The 18221-nt window shown below is 33.7% G+C and overlaps 1 long non-coding RNA gene across 2 annotated transcripts; it reads left to right on the top strand.

Moving 5' to 3' along the window:
* Positions 1-287: 287 nt before the first annotated feature.
* LOC149243057 (uncharacterized) lies at positions 288-13271 on the top strand. Of its 2 annotated transcripts, none has more exons than XR_016245770.1 (5): positions 288-1085; positions 1235-1333; positions 12604-12688; positions 12803-12906; positions 13009-13271. It is a non-coding gene; the product is annotated as an uncharacterized LOC149243057 (long non-coding RNA). The 2 variants fall into 2 exon arrangements; XR_016245769.1 differs by having other exon boundaries at positions 1230-1333.
* Positions 13272-18221: the final 4950 nt, after the last annotated feature.

Here is an 18221-nt window from a genome sequence, read left to right as displayed (position 1 = left end):
TTTATAATAATAAAATTATGTCATAAACATTTTTTAAAATATGTAACGCGTCACTTTTTTATTATTTTGATATAAATAGCAAAGCTTAAGTCAAAATAAAACAATGTCTTTTAAATTCACGTCACTTTCAAATCCACGATGATGGCTCCTTGCAGCGAATGTATTTCAAAATTTAATAATCTCTACGGCTACATTGGGCATTTCAAAATTTGATAATCTCTACGGCTACATTGGGCTCAGTGCGCAGCTGGCGGATTTGAAAGGGAAAAATTCGAATGCATTTGAAATCCCTGAGATCCGATATATCATTATCACATTTACTCAGCAAATGAAAAATGAATATGGCCGACAAACAGAGGAAGAGCGGAGAATATCGGCCTTCCATAGCTGGGAGATGGTGTGCAGGCGGAAGAGTGGAGAGTCTCGGCCTTCCATGGCTGAGAGATGGTGGGTAAGCTTGGCCTACAGACAGGAAGAGTATCGGCCTTTCATGGCTGGGAGATGGTGGGTAAGCTTGGCCTACAGGCAGAGGAAGAGTTTCGGCTTTCATGGCTGGGAGATGGTGGGCCTGTTTCGACTGGCTGCTAAGTGGAGGAGATTGGAGATGGTGGAAAAAATTAAGTAGTAGAGTAGAGCAGATTTTGGGTTTGCTGGAGAAGGGCGGAAGAAATTAGGTAGTAAAGGAGAACAGATTTTGAGTTTGCGGGAGAAGGGAGGAAGAAATTAGAAAGTGGAGTAGAACTTTGTGTTTTAGAATTCTGTGGATTTTAATACTGTGTTTTGTTTTGGAGCATGGCCATGCTTACTTGTTTATACCTTGAATTCTGTCTGTGCTGTGCATTTTCGTTTTTTTTTTTTTAAATGGTTTGTTGGTGTGCTTTTTTGTTTTTTTTGTTTGTTTGTTTTGAAATGGCTTGTTGGTTTAGATTTGGTTTGTTTGCTGCTTGTTTGGTTCTAGCTTCCAGGTGAGTGATGTCAAGAGGGAGAGTCATGCTGCAAGGATATGAGATATGAGAGGGAGAGTGATGCTGCAAGGATATGAGATATGATATGGGATGACTGGTTTAATGGTGAAGATTGAGAAGGTAGATATTGTTTTATTTGTTATTTAAAATTTTGATGGTAATTGTTAGATGTTTGATAGATGTTTCATGGATGGATGAGTATTTTGTAAAACATGTTATCCCACTTTTTTCTTTTGGGTTAACTTGTCCTGTTTCCTCTTCAAGTGCAGAGGAAGGAAGAATTATACGACCAGAAAGAAAGAATTATATCACCAGTGAATAGTGCTGGAAAACACAGATGCAGATGCTCTGTATTTTTTAGGTTGCAGGTGAGCATTAACTTTTGGTTTCTCTCCTGTCATAATTAATTTTTATGAGCATTAACTTTTGGTTTCTCTTTTATCTAATTAATTTTTATTGAGGGCAAGGTAGGTGTGCTGAATAAGATTAGGGTTTAAATATACCTGTACTATACAGAAAGGTTGTGAAATTTTTCATAATCTTTGATGTTTTTCTTGGTTATTCAATGTCTTAAGGTTTTATTTTTTGTTACTGGTTATTTTCAAGAGGGTTATTGATGCTGATTAGTGCAGGCATAAAACCCTTTATTGCCTAAATCTCAAGAAGAATTTGGGGTTTCTATTAAAAAAATTTTAGGAACTGTTTGTGAGTAAAATTTATTTCAATTTGATTATTATTATTATTTTTCGGTCATTGGCCTTTCTTTATTTAGGGTTCAGATACACCTTTAACTATGCAGGCAAAATGTTGGGAAAATTTTCATAATCTTTGATGTTTTTCGATACCTTTGGGTTTTATTCTTTGGTATTGGTTATCTCCAATAGGGTTATTGATGCTAATCACGGGCAACATAAAACCATCTAATTCTTAAATTTGAAGAAGAATTTGGGGTTTCCAGAAATTTTCTTTTAGAAACTGTTTGTAGATGTTCAATATGTGAGTAAAATTCTATTTCAATTTTATTATAATTCTTTTTCTCCAGATTTTTGTCATTGACTTCTTTTTTTTTTCTTAATTTTTTTATTTAGGCGAGTGACCCAGTCCAAGCCATGTTGAGCTTATAATCTAATACATATTTTGGAGTGAGATTATTAAACATTCAGTGAACTGAAGCATTTAATTGGTTTTGAGCATAACACCATCTGAAACCCAAATAAAATTTTGGGTCAGAGGAATTTTCTTGTTAGATTGTTTGAGTTTTCAGAATTTTTTTGAGACACAATTTGTAGGAGTTCAATAAGCAAGTTAAATTTTATTCCAATTCTATTATAATTCTCTTAGCTCCTGCATTTTGCAAACAGAATTTGGTCATTGGAGGTTCCCTATTTAGCTGACTGAACCACAATCCAGGCCATGCTGAGCCTATAAAGAATAGCACACATTTGGGGTAAGATTATTAACTAATCAATGAACTATAACAATCATATTCGTCAATCTCCATTTATTATTTTTCTCAACCAGCTTGAGCAAAGTGGTTTTAGGGAGCATTGATAGACTTACTAGTCCTAGAGAAACAGTGCTGGTATGCCATATAAAATGGATGGAATGAGACCTGCCAGGCCACATCTGCGTTCGATGGAAACACACCACATAGGCAAAAGCACACTAAAGCAAGACTTGTAGGAAGACATTTAGATTCAGCAAGATCCCATTATGTAAGCAAACACTTTGAATTAGGTCCTATTTAGAAAATTACGGTGTCGCAGATTTGTCCTTGCCTATGTAAGTGTAGGCAAGTTGCTTGGGATTAACTCACAATAGGTGTGCTAGGGGTGACCTAGCATAGCTAAGGAAAGAGGGTCACCCTTGTTTAGTCTAAGTAAGGTGAGGCAAATAGTAGGTATGTGATTTTTCTAATGAGTAGTTCAGAGTAGGCTCTCTCCTTTTATTCTACATAATATTAACATGAAGGAGATTCACCTATCTTTTTCCAAGATCAATACCTACATTAATGGTTTGGAAAAGGTTGAAAAGGATTGTAGTTCCCACATTTTCCTTCCTATGTAGTCTACTGCAAACATTTTTGTAGCCCAGGCCCATAAAAATGCCTTTTATATTTTTCATTTTAAGAGATTACTACACTTGTCTATAAGCATTGCATTCCCTTGCATATGTTTCTAGTGTGTTTATTTATGTACCAAGTACCTATCTCAGTGTAAGCAAGTTTCTTGGGATGAACTGACAATAGATGTGCTAGGGGGTGACCTAGCATAGCTAAGGAAAGAAGGTTCAAACTTCAAATACTTGGTAGTGGTTAGCACCTTTGTTTAGTCTAAGGCAAGGAAAATCGTAGGCTGTGATTTTTTCTAATGAGTAGTTTCCTTTTATTCTACATAATATTAACTTGAAGCAGATTCGCCTGTCTTTGTCCAAAATCAGTACTTACATTAATGAGTTGGAAAAGGTTAAAAAAGATTGTAGTTCCAACATTTTCCTTCCTATTTAGTCTACTGCAAACATTTCTGTAGCCCAGGTCCATAAAAATGGCTTTCATATTTTTCAATTAAAAAGAGTACTGCACTAGTCGTCTTTGAGCACATTGCATTTCCTTGCATATTAATCTTAGATGGAGAGAACCCAACTCCCTCCTTGTGTTTCTAGTGTGTTTATTTATGCCAATGACTGCTATTATTGGAGAGTAAGAATGGAGTATCTTGGAATGATTGATAATATTCCTTTAGGGATAGAAGCAGTCAAGCCAAAGCAATTAGCCTATCTCCCAAACATAAGGAAAGATTCTCTTACATCAAAAGACTCCCAAACAACAATCCATTTTTCTCTATTCAACATCATTGTAAGATTTACTAGTACATTTTTATTCATACAATTCCATTCATATATTTTATACGCATAACAAATGTGAGGATTTACCCATAAGGGAGTGCCCAGTTATCCATTGATGAATTTGCTGAGAAATGGATAGCTTAAGGACCCTTAACCCTCCTGAAAGGTAAAAAGTTAGTGTAGGAAAGAGTTTACCAAAAGAATTCACCCACATATTCTTTTTCCCTCTTATAATATCCGACCATGGTGGATACCTCTTATCCCAACTCATAGTGCATCTCTTGCTAAAATAGATGAAAATATAAAAAGGTTTGCACTCTTTGAACATTTTTAATTCCACTATTAAATATTTTGTGACCACACAGTAACATAGAAGCCTTCAACATATGCATATAGGTAAGACAAAGAATCCCTTCACTGTGTTTACAGTTATAACGTAGGAGCCTAATGTATATAGGGTACGGGTACCTTCAGTAGTTAGATTCTTTTTGTATTTTAACTTTTTTTAATTTGATTTAAATTGTGTCCTTAATGTTGCTTTAGGAATGAGTGAGTAACGGACCTTAAAAGTGTCAGAAATCAATCAGTAAAGTAGAAATTTAATTGATTTAAAGTAGAAGCTACTTCAAGAATGAGCCATCAAACCAAGCTGTTGGGTTAGTTTTCTACTTTCTAAACCTTTTGTTGGGGTTCTCTATTCAACTAAGAAAAATAAACTATCCCTCTGCCTCTGCAATTCCCAATCAATGCCTATTTATTAACCAAGAGCAGAGAACATACAAAGATCTAGGGACAGAGAGCAGATAAGCACTGCTTCTGTACGCCAAGTCCAGACTCATATTTGCAATCAATGCCTATTTATTAACCAAGAGCAGAGAACACACAAAGATCTGGGGACAGAGAGCAGATAAGCAATGCTTCTGTAGGCCAAGTCCAGACTCATATTTGCAATTTTTGTTCTTCTTTCTTAATATTGGAAGTAAACAATTATTATTAATAATGTAATAGTAATACTTTAGATTTTACTTTTATTATTTAAATAAAAGGTAAATACTGATTTTATTTTTGCATAGGTCTTTTTAAGGATGTTAAATCCGTGGGGAACCATTGCATAGACCAGAATGTAATAGAACAGTACAGTGAACAACAGAATATAATATTTTGTGTTACGTTACCCAATAGGTGCTCCGCATCACTCTAGAATTCACCCATTAGAAATAATGATTGTAATTGTTGATTCATAATGATGTCAATGAAAAGAATATGCCCATGAAGCTATGAGCAAGAGGGGTATTCTGGATGGGGTGCAAGAACATCACGCCAGTAAACATTCAGATGAACCTGGGCATTTTTGTTAGTTGGATGCCAATGGTGAAAAGCTTTTTATTGAGATGATCATCTACTGTGCACCCAATAACTGGGGATGGTGGGCTGACACATCATTATTAATTTACAATGGACTAATTCACAGTGTACAATAATTGACTAATAACAAATGGAGAATGACATTCTTCTATCACTGCCTTCTCAAAATATAGAATTCGGTATTATATATGTGCAATTCTTATTAAAAAATCAGATTGCCTGAAAATGTATACCCATTGCCCTAGTCTTGGGTCCTTTTTGAGTTTTGTAGCATATCAACAGACCTCTCATCTTTTGCATATTCAGTTGATAATGTTTTTTCCATCCTATGGTACGCAGCTCAGATAACATAGATAAGAAATCGACTGAAACATTATTTATGCCCTTCTTGTATTGAATTTCAAAGTAAAAACCTTGTAGTTTACTTTCCTACTTCACTAAAATTCCACTGGGAAAATAAATACTTCAAAGTTTCATGCTCCATTTGGATTTTGAGGTGCTGTCCCAATAAATATGGCTTGAATTTTTCTAGAAGGGTCAACATTTCCTAATCATAGATGCTTAACAACTTTTCCTTGTCAGTCACAATAGGCTGCTGAATTGCATGACCACTGTGTTCATGCCAGTTCCCAAAGCATCATATTTCACTTCAAAAGTCTGAGAAATATGGCTGGGCCTTTTAATTTGTCAAAGGTACACCCTTGCAGCCTCCATCCATTTAAATTAATCCTTATTGGTAAGATCTGTGAGGTGTGCCAGGATGCTTCCAAAAAGAAAACTTCCTATATAAATTGCATTTTCTATCAAATTCTCTCAACTGAGCCACATTCTTGGGAGTTGGTCAGTCAAGAAATAAGTAGTGAATTCAAGAAAAAAAGACTGAAACAGAGCCCACCTTGGATGATTGAGAAAATTACCAGGCTTTAGGCTTCTTGACACAATTTGATAGGAAGCAAAACTAGCCGTTTTTCATGCTAAATATATTGTCCTTTATACATGGAAAAATAGTGAGAGAACCAATTGTAGAAAAACTTAAGTTACTAATAAAGTCATTCATGTTAATCTTCTGTTATAAGTATTTGACAGACGCTTGAGTGTAACCCCTCTGTAGCCTCCAACTAGTTAAATCGATCCTTATTAGTAAGATCATTGAGATGTGCCATGGCTTCCAAAACCCTTGACAAAATTCTTATGTAAATTGCATACTTTATTAAGTTCTCCCAATTGAGTCATATGCTTGGGAGTTGGCCAATCAAGGAAGTAGGAGTGAAATTCAAATAATAAAGAATGAAGCAGAGCCAGCCCTAAATGATCGAGAAAATTGTCAGGCTTCAAGTTCCTTGATCACAATTTGATAGGCAGCAAAACTAAACGGTTTTTCATTCTAAATATGGTGTGTTATTTGCCACAATAATGTCGGGATAAATGGAACTAATGAAGTTATTTAGTTTCACCTTATGTTCAAGTATTTGACAGATGCCTGCTTGAGTGTTACAGTTTGCATAAATAATAAGGGAGCCCTTCTGCGGTCTCCATCCATTTGAAATCGATCCTTATTAGTAAGATTGGCGATGTGTGCCACGATGCTTCCAAAACCCTTGACAGGCTATGTAAATTGCATTTTCTGTTAAGTTCTCTCCTGCTAGTCACAATCTTGGGAGTTGGCTAATCCAGGAATAAGAAGTGAAATTCAAGAAATAAAGAATGAAACAAAGCTTGCTTGATGATTGAGAAAATTGTCAAGCTTAGGGTTCATTGATCACAAGTTGATAGGAAGCAAAACTAATGGTTTATCATTTTAAGTATTGTCTCCTTTGCCACAATAATGCTGTGTTAAATGGAAATATATTGAGAAAATCAATTGTAGACAAACTTAAGTTACTAATGAAGTCATTCGGTTTCATTTACTAATTATTTGACAGATTTCTGCTTGAGCGTTATAGTTTTCATAGATAATAAGAAGGTAGCCCCTTTGCAGCCTGCATCCATTTAAATCTATCTTTATTGGTAAGTTCAGTGAGGTGTGCCATGATGCTTCCAAAAACCCTTGATAAACTTCCTATATAAATTGCATATTCTATTAATTTCTCTCAACCAAGTCACATTCTTGGGGGTTGGCCAGTCAAGGAATAAAGAGTAAAAACTCAAAAAGAAAGAGTGAAACAGAGCAAGCCCTGGATGATTGAGAAAATCGCCAGGCTTCAGATTCCTTGATCACAATTTGATGGGAAGCATAACTAACTATTTTTCATTTTAAATATCATGTGTTTTCTGCCACAATAATGCTGGGATAAATTGAAATATACTGAGATAATCAGTTGTAGACGAACTTAAATTACTAATGAAGTCATTTAGTTTCATTTTGATACAAGTATTTGACAGATGCCTGCTCGAGTGTTACATTTTGCATAGATAAGAAGGTAGTCCCTTTGCAGCGTCCACTGATTTAAATTGATCTTTGTTGGTAAAATCAGTGAGGTGTGTCATGATGCTTCCAAACCTTTGACAAACTTCCTATACAAAATGCATATTTTATTAAGTTCTCTCAACTCAGTCACATTCTTGGGGGTTGGCCAGTGGAGAAATAAGGAGCAAAAATTCAAGAAATAAAGAATGAAATGGAGCAAGCTCTGGATGATTGAGAAAATTGCCAGGCTTCAGATTTCTTGATCACAATTTGATAGTAAGCATAACGTTGGGATAAATGAAAATGTGTATTCTGGGTTAAATGGAGATATAAATTGCATATTCTATTAGTTTCCCTCAACTAAGTCGCATTCTTGGGAGTTGGCCAGTCATGAAAGGAGCAAAAATTCAAAAAGAAAGAGTGAAACAGAGCAAGCCCTGGATGATTGAGAAAATCGTCAGGCTTCAGATTCCTTTATCACAATTTGATAGGGAGCATAACGAAGTATTTTCCATTTCAAGTATCACGTGTCTTCTGCCACAATAATGCTGGGATAAATGAAAATGTACTGAGAGAATCAATTTTAAACAAACTTAAGTTACTAATGAAGTCATTAGGTTTCACTTTCTGTTAACAAGTATTTGACAGACTGCTTGAGTGTTACTATTTGCATAGATAAGAAGTAGCCCCTTTGCAAACAGGTAGATCCTTTGCAATCTCCATCCATTAATTGGTCCTTATTGGTAAGATCAGTGAGTTGTGCCATGATTGATCCTTACTGGTAAGGTTAGTGAGGTGTGCCATGATGTGCGTCCGAAACCCTTGACAAACTTGCTATATAAATTGCATATTAAAGTTCTCTCAACTGAGTCACATTCTTGGGAGTTGGCCAGTCAAGTAAGGAGTAAAATTCAGGAAATAAAGAGTGAAACCTTTGACAAACTTCCTATATAAGTTGCATATTAAAGTTCTCTCAACTGAGTCACATTCTTGGGAGTTAGCCAGTCAAGTAAGGAGTAAAATTCAGGAAATAAAGAGTGAAACACAGAGGCAGATGACAGAAAATTGTCAGGCTTCAGGTTCCTTGATCACAATTTGATTAGAAGCAATTTGTCAGGCTTCAGGTTTCTTGTGTTCTTGGCCAGAATGATGTTGGGATAAATGGAAATACACATAGAGAATCACTTGTAGACAAATTTAAGTTACTAATGAAATCATTTAGTTTCACCTTCTGTTAAAAGTATTTGACAGATCTTGAGTGTTACAGTTTGCCATGTAGAATGAGCTTTTCTTTTGTCATAGTAATTCCTCGGATTTCCTTTATTTATCTAATTCAGTTCGACAAACTTTTTGAATAATGAATTACAAAAATGCAATGTGGTGAGTGTGAATTGAACATGCAACCTTCAGATCTTCAGTCTGATGCTCTCCAAGCTGAGTTGTCACATGTCGAATAATTCTCTGTCATCCTGTAAGGGGAATATTCTTTGTCATGGCCGGTATCAGCCAGTTTAGAAACAGTATTTGACCCTTATCAAATAAAAACAGGTCAATTGTTGTACCATATGTAAAACGTACTGAATTACTTACCTAATGGGTTTTGAAATTTATAATGGATGTACATCGCTGTTAATTTAAAAAGGACTGAATTCAGTATGTCTTGCGATGTGGGGCTTCGATCTCTCGTTACTGAATTACTTACCTAATGATTCGAAGAGTTACTTCCCTGGTGACTTCTGTGAGCTCAATGACCTCCCATCGGAGAGTCTGGCACACCTTTTTGATAGTTTCTGTTTTTATAACCAATTTATTATCAATTGGTTTTAACATTTTTTTCAACCTAATCAATTCAAATCAAATAAAAAATCTAGCAATAGTTGTTGCAGCAGCAGGTAGTGAAAATCAAGAGATAGCATGTCTAATTGTTGCAGCAGCAGGTAGTGAAAATCAAGAGATAGTTCCGTAGCGCTCAGCTTGTCTCGGCTCTTTCCCCACCCAGGCTAAACACCCAATCCAGGCAGAGGCTTAAAGCATATTTCTCTCTCGCTCTCGCTCAGCTTGTCTCGGCTCTTTCCCCACCCAGGCTAAACACCCAATCCAGGCAGAGGCTTAAAGCATATTTCTCTCTCGCTCTCTCTCCTTGTCTAGTTGTTGCAGCAGAAGGTAGTGAAAATCAAGAGATAGCATGTCTAATTGTTGCAGCAGCAGGTAGTGAAAATCAAGAGATAGTTCCGTAGCGCTCAGCTTGTCTCGGCTCTTTCCCCACCCAGGCTAAACACCCAATCCAGGCAGAGGCTTAAAGCATATTTCTCATGGTATGTCTCTCTGTCCAATAAGGTTTCCAGTCCAATAGGGAAACCAGAAGGAAATCCTTCATTCGTTCTCTGCAAGTAGCGACCTATTTTCTTTTGACTTAGACAAACTTCCGACATTGGAGAGGTCCGACTCGGAACTCTGGAAGAGCGAAACAAGCCAATCCCATATTTAATTTAATGAAACATATCTTACATGTTTTTAAATAATTCTGTCATCCTGTAAGGGGAATATTCTGTCATGGCCGGTATCAGTTAGTTTAGAAAGAGTATTTGACCCTGATAAAATAAAAACAGGTCAATTGTTGTACCATATGTAAAACATACTGAATGGTACAATGGGTTTTGAAATTTATAATGGATGTACATCGCTATTAATTCAAAAAGGACTGAATTCAGTATGTCTTGCGATTTGGGCTTCGATCACTCTCCCATCAAGTTACTAAATTACTTACCTAATGATTCGAAGAGTTACTTCCCTGAGTGACTTCTGTGGGCGCAATGACCTCCCATCGGAGAGTCTGGCACACCTTTTTGATAGTATATGTTTCTATAACCAATTCAGTATCAATTGGTTTTAACATTTTTTTCAACCTAATCAATTTAAATCAAATAAAAAATCTAGCAAGCAGCGACCCGCTCGCAATCAAAAATTAAATCAAGAGGTAACACACGCATGCATGTCTCTCTCCCTCGCTATGTCTAGTTGTTGCAGCAGCAGGTAGTGAAAATTGCATATTCTATTAAGTTCTCTCAATTGAGTCACGTGTTTGGGAGTTGGCCAATCAAGGAAGTAGGAGTGAAATTCAAATAATAAAGAATGAAGCGGAGCAAGCCCTAGATGATTGAGAAAATTGTCAGGCTTCAGGTTCCTTGATCATCACAATTTGATAGGAAGCAAAACTAAACGGTTTTTCATTCTAAATATGGTGTGTTATTTGCCACAATAATGTTGGGATAAATGGAACTAATGAAGTTATTTAGTTTCACCTTATGTACAAGTATTTGACAGATGCCTGCTACAGTTTGCATAGGTAATAAGGGAGCCCTTTTGCAGTCTCCATCCATTTGAATCGATCCTTATTGGTAAGATTGGTGATGTGTGCTATGATGCTTCCAAAACCCTTGACAGGCTATGTAAATTGGCTATGCGAGTCACATTCCTGGGAGTTGGCTAATCCAGGATTAAGAAGTGAAATTCAAGAAATAAAGAGTGAAACAAAGCTAGCTCTCTAGATGATTGAGAAAATTGTCAAGCTTCAGGTTCATTGATCACAAGTTGATAGGAAGCAAAACTAATGGTTTTTCATTTTAAGTATTCTGTCTCCTTTGCCACAATAATGCCTGGGTTTAAGTGGGAATATACTGAGAAAATCAATTGTAGACAAACTTAAATTACTAATGAAGTCATTCGGTTTCATTTGCTGTTGCAAGTGTTTGACAGATTTCTTGCATAGATAAGAAGGTAGCCCCTTTGCAGCCATGATGCTTCCAAAACCCTTTGATAAGATCAGTGAGGTGTGCCATGATGCTTCCAAAACCCTTGATAAACTTCCTATATAAATTGCATATTCTATTAATTTCTCTCAACTAAGTCACATTCTTGGGAGTTGGGCAGTCAAGGAATAAGGAGTAAAAATTCAAAAAGAAAGAGTGAAACAGAACAAGCCCTGGATGATTGAGAAAATCGTCAGGCTTCAGATTCCTTGATCACAATTTGATAGGAAGGAAGCATATCTAACTATTTTTCATTTTAAGTATCATGTGTCTTTCTGCCACAATAATGTTGGGATAAATTGAAATATACTGAGATAATCAGTTGTAGACTAACTTAGGTTACTAATGAAGTTATTCAAATTCATTCTGATACAAGTATTTGAAAGATGCCTGCTTGAGTGTTACATTTTGCATAGATAAGAAGGTAGCCCCTTTGCAGTGTGCACTGATTTAAATTGATCCTCGTTGGTAAAATCAGTGAGGTGTGCCATGATGCTTTCAAAACCCTTGACAAACTTTCTATATAAAATGCATATTCTATTAAGTTCTATTAAGTAGCGGCCTATTTTCTTTTGACTTGGACAGACTTCCGACATTGGAGAGGTCCGACTCGGAACTCTGGAAGATCGAAAATTAGGAATCTAGGAACTCTCTTAAGTGCACAAGCCAACCCCATATTTAATTTAATGAAATATATCTTACATGTTTTAAATATATCTGCCCAATCGATATAGATGCCCAGTTGCTGTTCGCGTGGATTCAGTTGCTTACCTTGAATATCAGTTGCTTGCCTTGATTCAGTTGCTGATACGGAGGTGTGTAAACCGCTTAAATGGCCGTATTATTGCATTTTATAGCCTACTTTAATCCCCGAATAGGGTTTCAGGCGTGGCTTCCTCGATTGATGTCGACGCGATTCGTTTCGTTTGCCATTAAGAACTCCTCTCAGCCCATTGTGCCCTGAACATAATTTACATAATTTTTTAATATAATACGGAGATAACATTTACCTGTCTCTTTTGAAACTTGAAATGCTTTAAGAAGAGATTCATCCCGTTCTTTAGGTTTTCTAATTAGTTTACCTCGGTACTCTATGTAGATATTGTTTTCGTAATGGGAAAAGTTAATTATTGTGTTTTTGTTTTTAATATTTAATAGTAAATTTGTGATTGAGAATTTATTTATATATTTATTTTCCTATCTTATGAAACAGGTGTAAATTAAGTTGACGGAAAGGGGGGAGGGGGCTTTTGACGAGAAGTGACAAGTTGATTGAATTGTTTTCACAATGATTTCATGTGAGATGTTAATTATAATAGATGAATTTTTATTATTTATAACAATTATTTATTTTTATTAAGGTTTCAAAGATAAAATTATTATCAGGACTTGAAGTTTATCTCTTGAAACAGGTATCAAGAAAGTAAATTAAGCGTGTAAAGTAGATTAGAAGAAATGGGAAGTGTGACTCAAAGCAGATGCAAGAGTGCTGTGACAGAAAGTCATATGTGAAAAGGTAAATTAAATTCTTCTCACAATTTTATGTGGGAGTGAAAAATTATTTTTTATCTCATAACATTTTGAATGTGATCTCTAATTTCCTTGTGGTATGAAACAGAAATCAAGAAGGTAGAATTGCACAACAGCAGATGGGAAGTGCTCGGCAAACTCTCAAACTCTTTGCAGAAGAATCACATTTTGTAATTGTAAATTGTAGTGTATTTTTTGATGTACTCACTCTCACAAACTATACATTAATACATAATCAGATATTTTTTTTTGAGAAGGGGTCAACCCCTTCTCACAACCTTCAAAGATAGCATGGCCAAAGCTATCTTGGAGGAGTGTCATTTTTGTTTGTTTGTTTTTATTTTTATTTTTGGGTGTATTTTTATTTTTTTTCAAAAGTTGTATTTGTTTGTAAAATTTTAATTATATTTATTCTGATGACTTAATGATAACTTCACCTTTCAAAATTTGATATTCACATTTTTTTTCCCAGGCAAACAATTGTTTTCACATGATATTCTTATATAACACCTACAAATGGCCACACATGATTTAGTGAAAATAAGCTCATAAACTTACATTATTCACAAATTTTTCACATTTACAAATTTTACAACTACAAATGATCATAAATGATTTAGTAAAAATAAAATTATAATATTACATTATTCACAATTTTTTTACATTCACTTTTTCTTTTCACATGATACTATATAACAAGCACAAATAATTTAGCAAAACGAACTCATAAAATTATATTATTCACATTTACAATTCTTTCATATGATACCCTTGTATAAAAACCACTAATGATTTTGTAAAAATGAACTCATAAATTACATCTAAAAATTTTGATTCAAGATTAACTTTCACATTTAAAATTGTCTTTAATATTTAAAATTTATAAAAATAAGACATCAAATTTTTAAATAATAGTTATTAATGTGTTGTGATGTGCTGTGTTGTTGTAATGTGTTGTTGTATTGTAATGTGTTAAGTGTTGTTTGTGTATATATGATTATACATATGACATTGTGTTCAATATGATGTATTTTAAATTGATTTGAAGTTATGGAAATTTAATGGTTAAAAGTAAAAATATTATGACATGGTGAGCATGCATTGCTTATGAATATGAATTTTATGAATATGTATTTTGGCTAAATTCATATTTTTATTATAGTAAAGATAGATATATCAATTTTCAAAGATATAATATATTTTAAAAATGTTACTCTTCACAGCTTTCAAAAGTATCATGCCAAAGTATGGGAAATGTTTTTTATTTTGAGTATAGTTTCCTATTTTGTATGAGTTTTAACATTATTTATAATTATGTAATTTTCTAATCATAATTTTATAATAAAAGTGAAATTTAAAAATGATATCTAATTTAATGGATTTATATATATACTAGAGATTTTTTATTTATAATTTTGAACTTCACATTTTACATTTTCTAATTTGCTTGAGTAATTTTATTTTAAATTTGTGCTTAAATAATTTTAACTTTACATTCCACATTTTAAACTATAATTCATTACATTTTCCTTTTTTTTTATCATTTATAATTTTGAACTTCACATTTTACATTTTCTAATTTGCTTGAGTAATTTTATTTTAAATTTGTGCTTAAATAATTTTAACTTTACATTCCACATTTTAAACTATAATTCATTACATTTTCCTTTTTTTTTCATATTCATATAGCTTCAGCATCATATCTAATATAGATTTAAAATGTTATTATTTAGTAAAAAATAATAATTGAATTTAAAAAATTTCAGACTCAAAATTTATATATTTATTTATGTTTTGTTGTAATGTGATTTATTTTAAACAAATTGTAGGTTATTAAAAATTTAGGTTTAATAAAATATTATTTTAATCTTTTTTACATTATAATATTATAAATTTTTATTTTTTAATTTGATTAATTTTTGTGTTAAAATGATGAATTTTATGGTTTTTAAAAATATAAATGAATAATATATTTTATAAATATGTTTATTTGAATTATTTTTTAATTTAATTAATTTGTAATGTATGGGAGTAGTCGATTTTTTTGTTAATTTTTATTTAATTAATTTGTATATGTTAAAATGATGAATTTTATATCTTTAAAAAATATAAATTAATAATATATTTGATAAATATGTTTATTTTTATTATTTTTTAATTTAATTAATTTTTAATGTGATATTGTGATGTATGGGATTTATGTGATTTGTTTTAAGCAAATTGAAAGTGAAAGTTATTGAGAATTGATGTTTAATAAAATAATATTTTGTAGAAATTTGTACATTGTAATATTACAAATTTGTATTTTTATTACTTTTAATTTAATTAATGTGTATATGTTAAATTAATAAATTTTATGTCTTTCAAAAATATAAATTAATAATATATTTGATAAATGTTTATTTTAATTATTTTTTAATTTAATTAATTTTTAATATGATAATGTGATGCATGGGATAATGTGATTAGGTTATTAAAAATTGATGTTTAATAAAATATTATTTTTTAAAGATGTGTACATTGTAATATTAGAAATTTGTATTTGTATTTTTATTAGTTTTTAATTTAATTAATTTGTATGTTTAAATGAAAAAAATTGTCTTTAAAAAATATAAATTAATAATATATTTGATAAATATGTTTTTATTTTTATTATTATTTTTTAAATTAATTAATTTCTAATGTGATATTGTGACGTATGAGAGTAATGTGATTTGTTTTAAGCAAATTGAAAGTTATTAAAAATTGATGTTTAATAAAATAATATTTTTTAAAAATGTGTACACTAGCATTTGCATCTTATGTTGCAAAGGGAACGCCGTAAGGCATAGAGTGGGGAAGAATAGGGACATGTGAATGGACATTGTTGAAAGCAATGGTGGATGATAATGGGTTACAATTGCAATAGCTAGTTATGTGTATTCTGAAAATGGATATTTTGTAAATAATAATAGGTTGTGGAAGAATAGCGACATGTGAATGGACGTTGTTGAAAGAAAGGGTGGATGATAATGAGTTACAGTTGAAAGTATTAGTTATGTGTATTTTTAAAAAGCACAGGGATATCCATAGGCATCGTTGGGCTGTTGATTCCTTCCTTGTTTGACTTTGGGATGTCATGGCTAAGCTAGCGCTTCATATAAACAAAGGATAGATTCGAAAAATTTATAAAACGGTTCCCTTTTGGAATCGAAAATCATTTGATTTTGCCATTTCCATATGGCCCAGATTGTTAACAAAGAAATGGGCCTCCACTTGCAATACATGTTGCTCCGTGCTTTGGAAGCCTCATAGATAGAAGGAGCATTGACGATGACGAAACCAAAGTCAATAGTTAAGTTCTACCAAATCAACTGGGATTGAGGACATTGTAGGAAAATATGCAAATTATTTTCAGAATTTGATCTACAAAGGGGGCATATGGTAGGCCCACACCATTTGCGCTTCTGGAGATTCTCCCAAGTGAGATTCCTGTCATGAAAAACCAGCCAAGAAAAAATAATGATTTTTAAAGGGCATCCAAATTTCCAAAACGCTGGGGGGAAAATATTATGATATGTATCGGACTCTGATAATAAAATTTGGAGATATATATGCTTTGCATATACAGCCGATGCACCACTGAGACCTTTCCAAACGAGGCAATCCCTATCTGACGAGCGATACAATCCACGCGATTGCAATGAAATAGTGATAGCATTCCATTGGGATTCCAGAGCACCGGGTAATTGCATTTCTGTAGCAGTTTTCCAGATTGGAATAACACCATCCCATTTTTTTATTGCACTGGCCCAAAAGAAATATCCCCTGCTGTGTAAATTTCTCAAAAGTTGAGAGGAGATACGGATCTTTTCTCCCATACCTGCGAATTCATCAAATCCAATGATAATATTGGATCCGGATTGGAATTTCCAAATCAATTTTTTTCTAAAGAACGACTCCAATCTTTTAAAACCTCTCCATATATATGAGCCGTTGGTGGATCTAGTGGAGCGCTGTCTATACCAATATGTCATGTCTTGCTCATCCATGTACTTAGCTCTAATGGTTTTGCTCCAGTTGGATTCATCCATAATCACTTTCCACATTGATTTACATAGAAGGGCTCTTCTAAAGGAGTGTAAATCCAATATGCCCCAACCTCCCATATTTTTTGGTCGTGTCAACTTCGAAAGCTTGCTGAGGTGATATTTTATCTTCTCCTTCTGTCCTCCCCATATGAAATTAGCTATCATTCTGTTTAAACTGTTAATAGTAGATGAAGGGATATAGAAAAGGTGTGCCCAATAAACCATGATTTGTAGCAGCAGGGATTGTGTGAGAATGGCGCGACCTCCAATTGATAAGCACCTATATTCCCATGTAGATATTTTCTTATAGAACCGATTTGGAATACATGACCAGTCGGCCAATCTGTAACCCACAGGTTTCAAATTGAATCCCAGATGTTTGAAGCCCTTCAGGATAGGAAATGCTTTAATGTTGAAAAGATCTGTTAGAAATGTGATTATACCTCCATTCACATCAGCGACATAGAATGAAGATTTTAAATCGTCGATATACATGTCGGTGGCTTTTTGAAATCTCCCAAAGATTTCATAGATACATATCCATGTTGATTTGCACAGTATGGCTGACGGAAGGATATCATCAACAAAAAGATTATGCGACATGAATATATCCCTGCAAATGGGGAGAGGCTTGTATATCTCTTGTTGGATCGCTTTCTTTATGTGTAGGCTCAGAGATTCCATAACTAGAATGAAAAGGAGTGGAGATAGGGAGCAACCCTGATGTAAGCCCCTGGCCGCTTTGAAGAAAGGAGTTGGGACACCGTTAATTAGGACTGCATAATTTACTACCACCACATAGGCCATGATCCATTTGATGCACCTAACATCTAGGCCAATCCTAGCTAGTAGGCATCGAATAAAGCCCCAGTTCACACAGTCATATGCCTTTTTAAGGTCGATTTTAAAAGAGCAACTTCTATTTTCCTGCTATGCATTGAGTGTAATAATTCTTGAGTGAGAGCCACTGCTTCTAAGATATTTCTGTCTTTAAGAAACCCGTGTTGCTCTGGAGATAGATGTAGAGATAGAGTGTTTCTAATTTGAATAGCTATAATCTTTGATATGACCTTGTATAATACGTTGCACAATGAGATTGGACGATAATCTGAAAATGTGGAGAGCTTTTTCTTTGGAATTAGAGCGATATATGTTGAGGAGATTTTTTGGCTTATGAAACCCTGTGTTCTCATTTCCTCGACCATCTTTAGGATATCTGTCTTGAATAATT

Source organism: Pinus tabuliformis, chromosome 8 (assembly GCF_031772625.1).
Source record: "Pinus tabuliformis cultivar Carrire ecotype Pingquan chromosome 8, CPIR1, whole genome shotgun sequence".
NCBI lineage: Eukaryota > Viridiplantae > Streptophyta > Pinopsida > Pinales > Pinaceae > Pinus > Pinus tabuliformis.
This window is presented reverse-complemented; position numbering and strand designations above follow the sequence as displayed.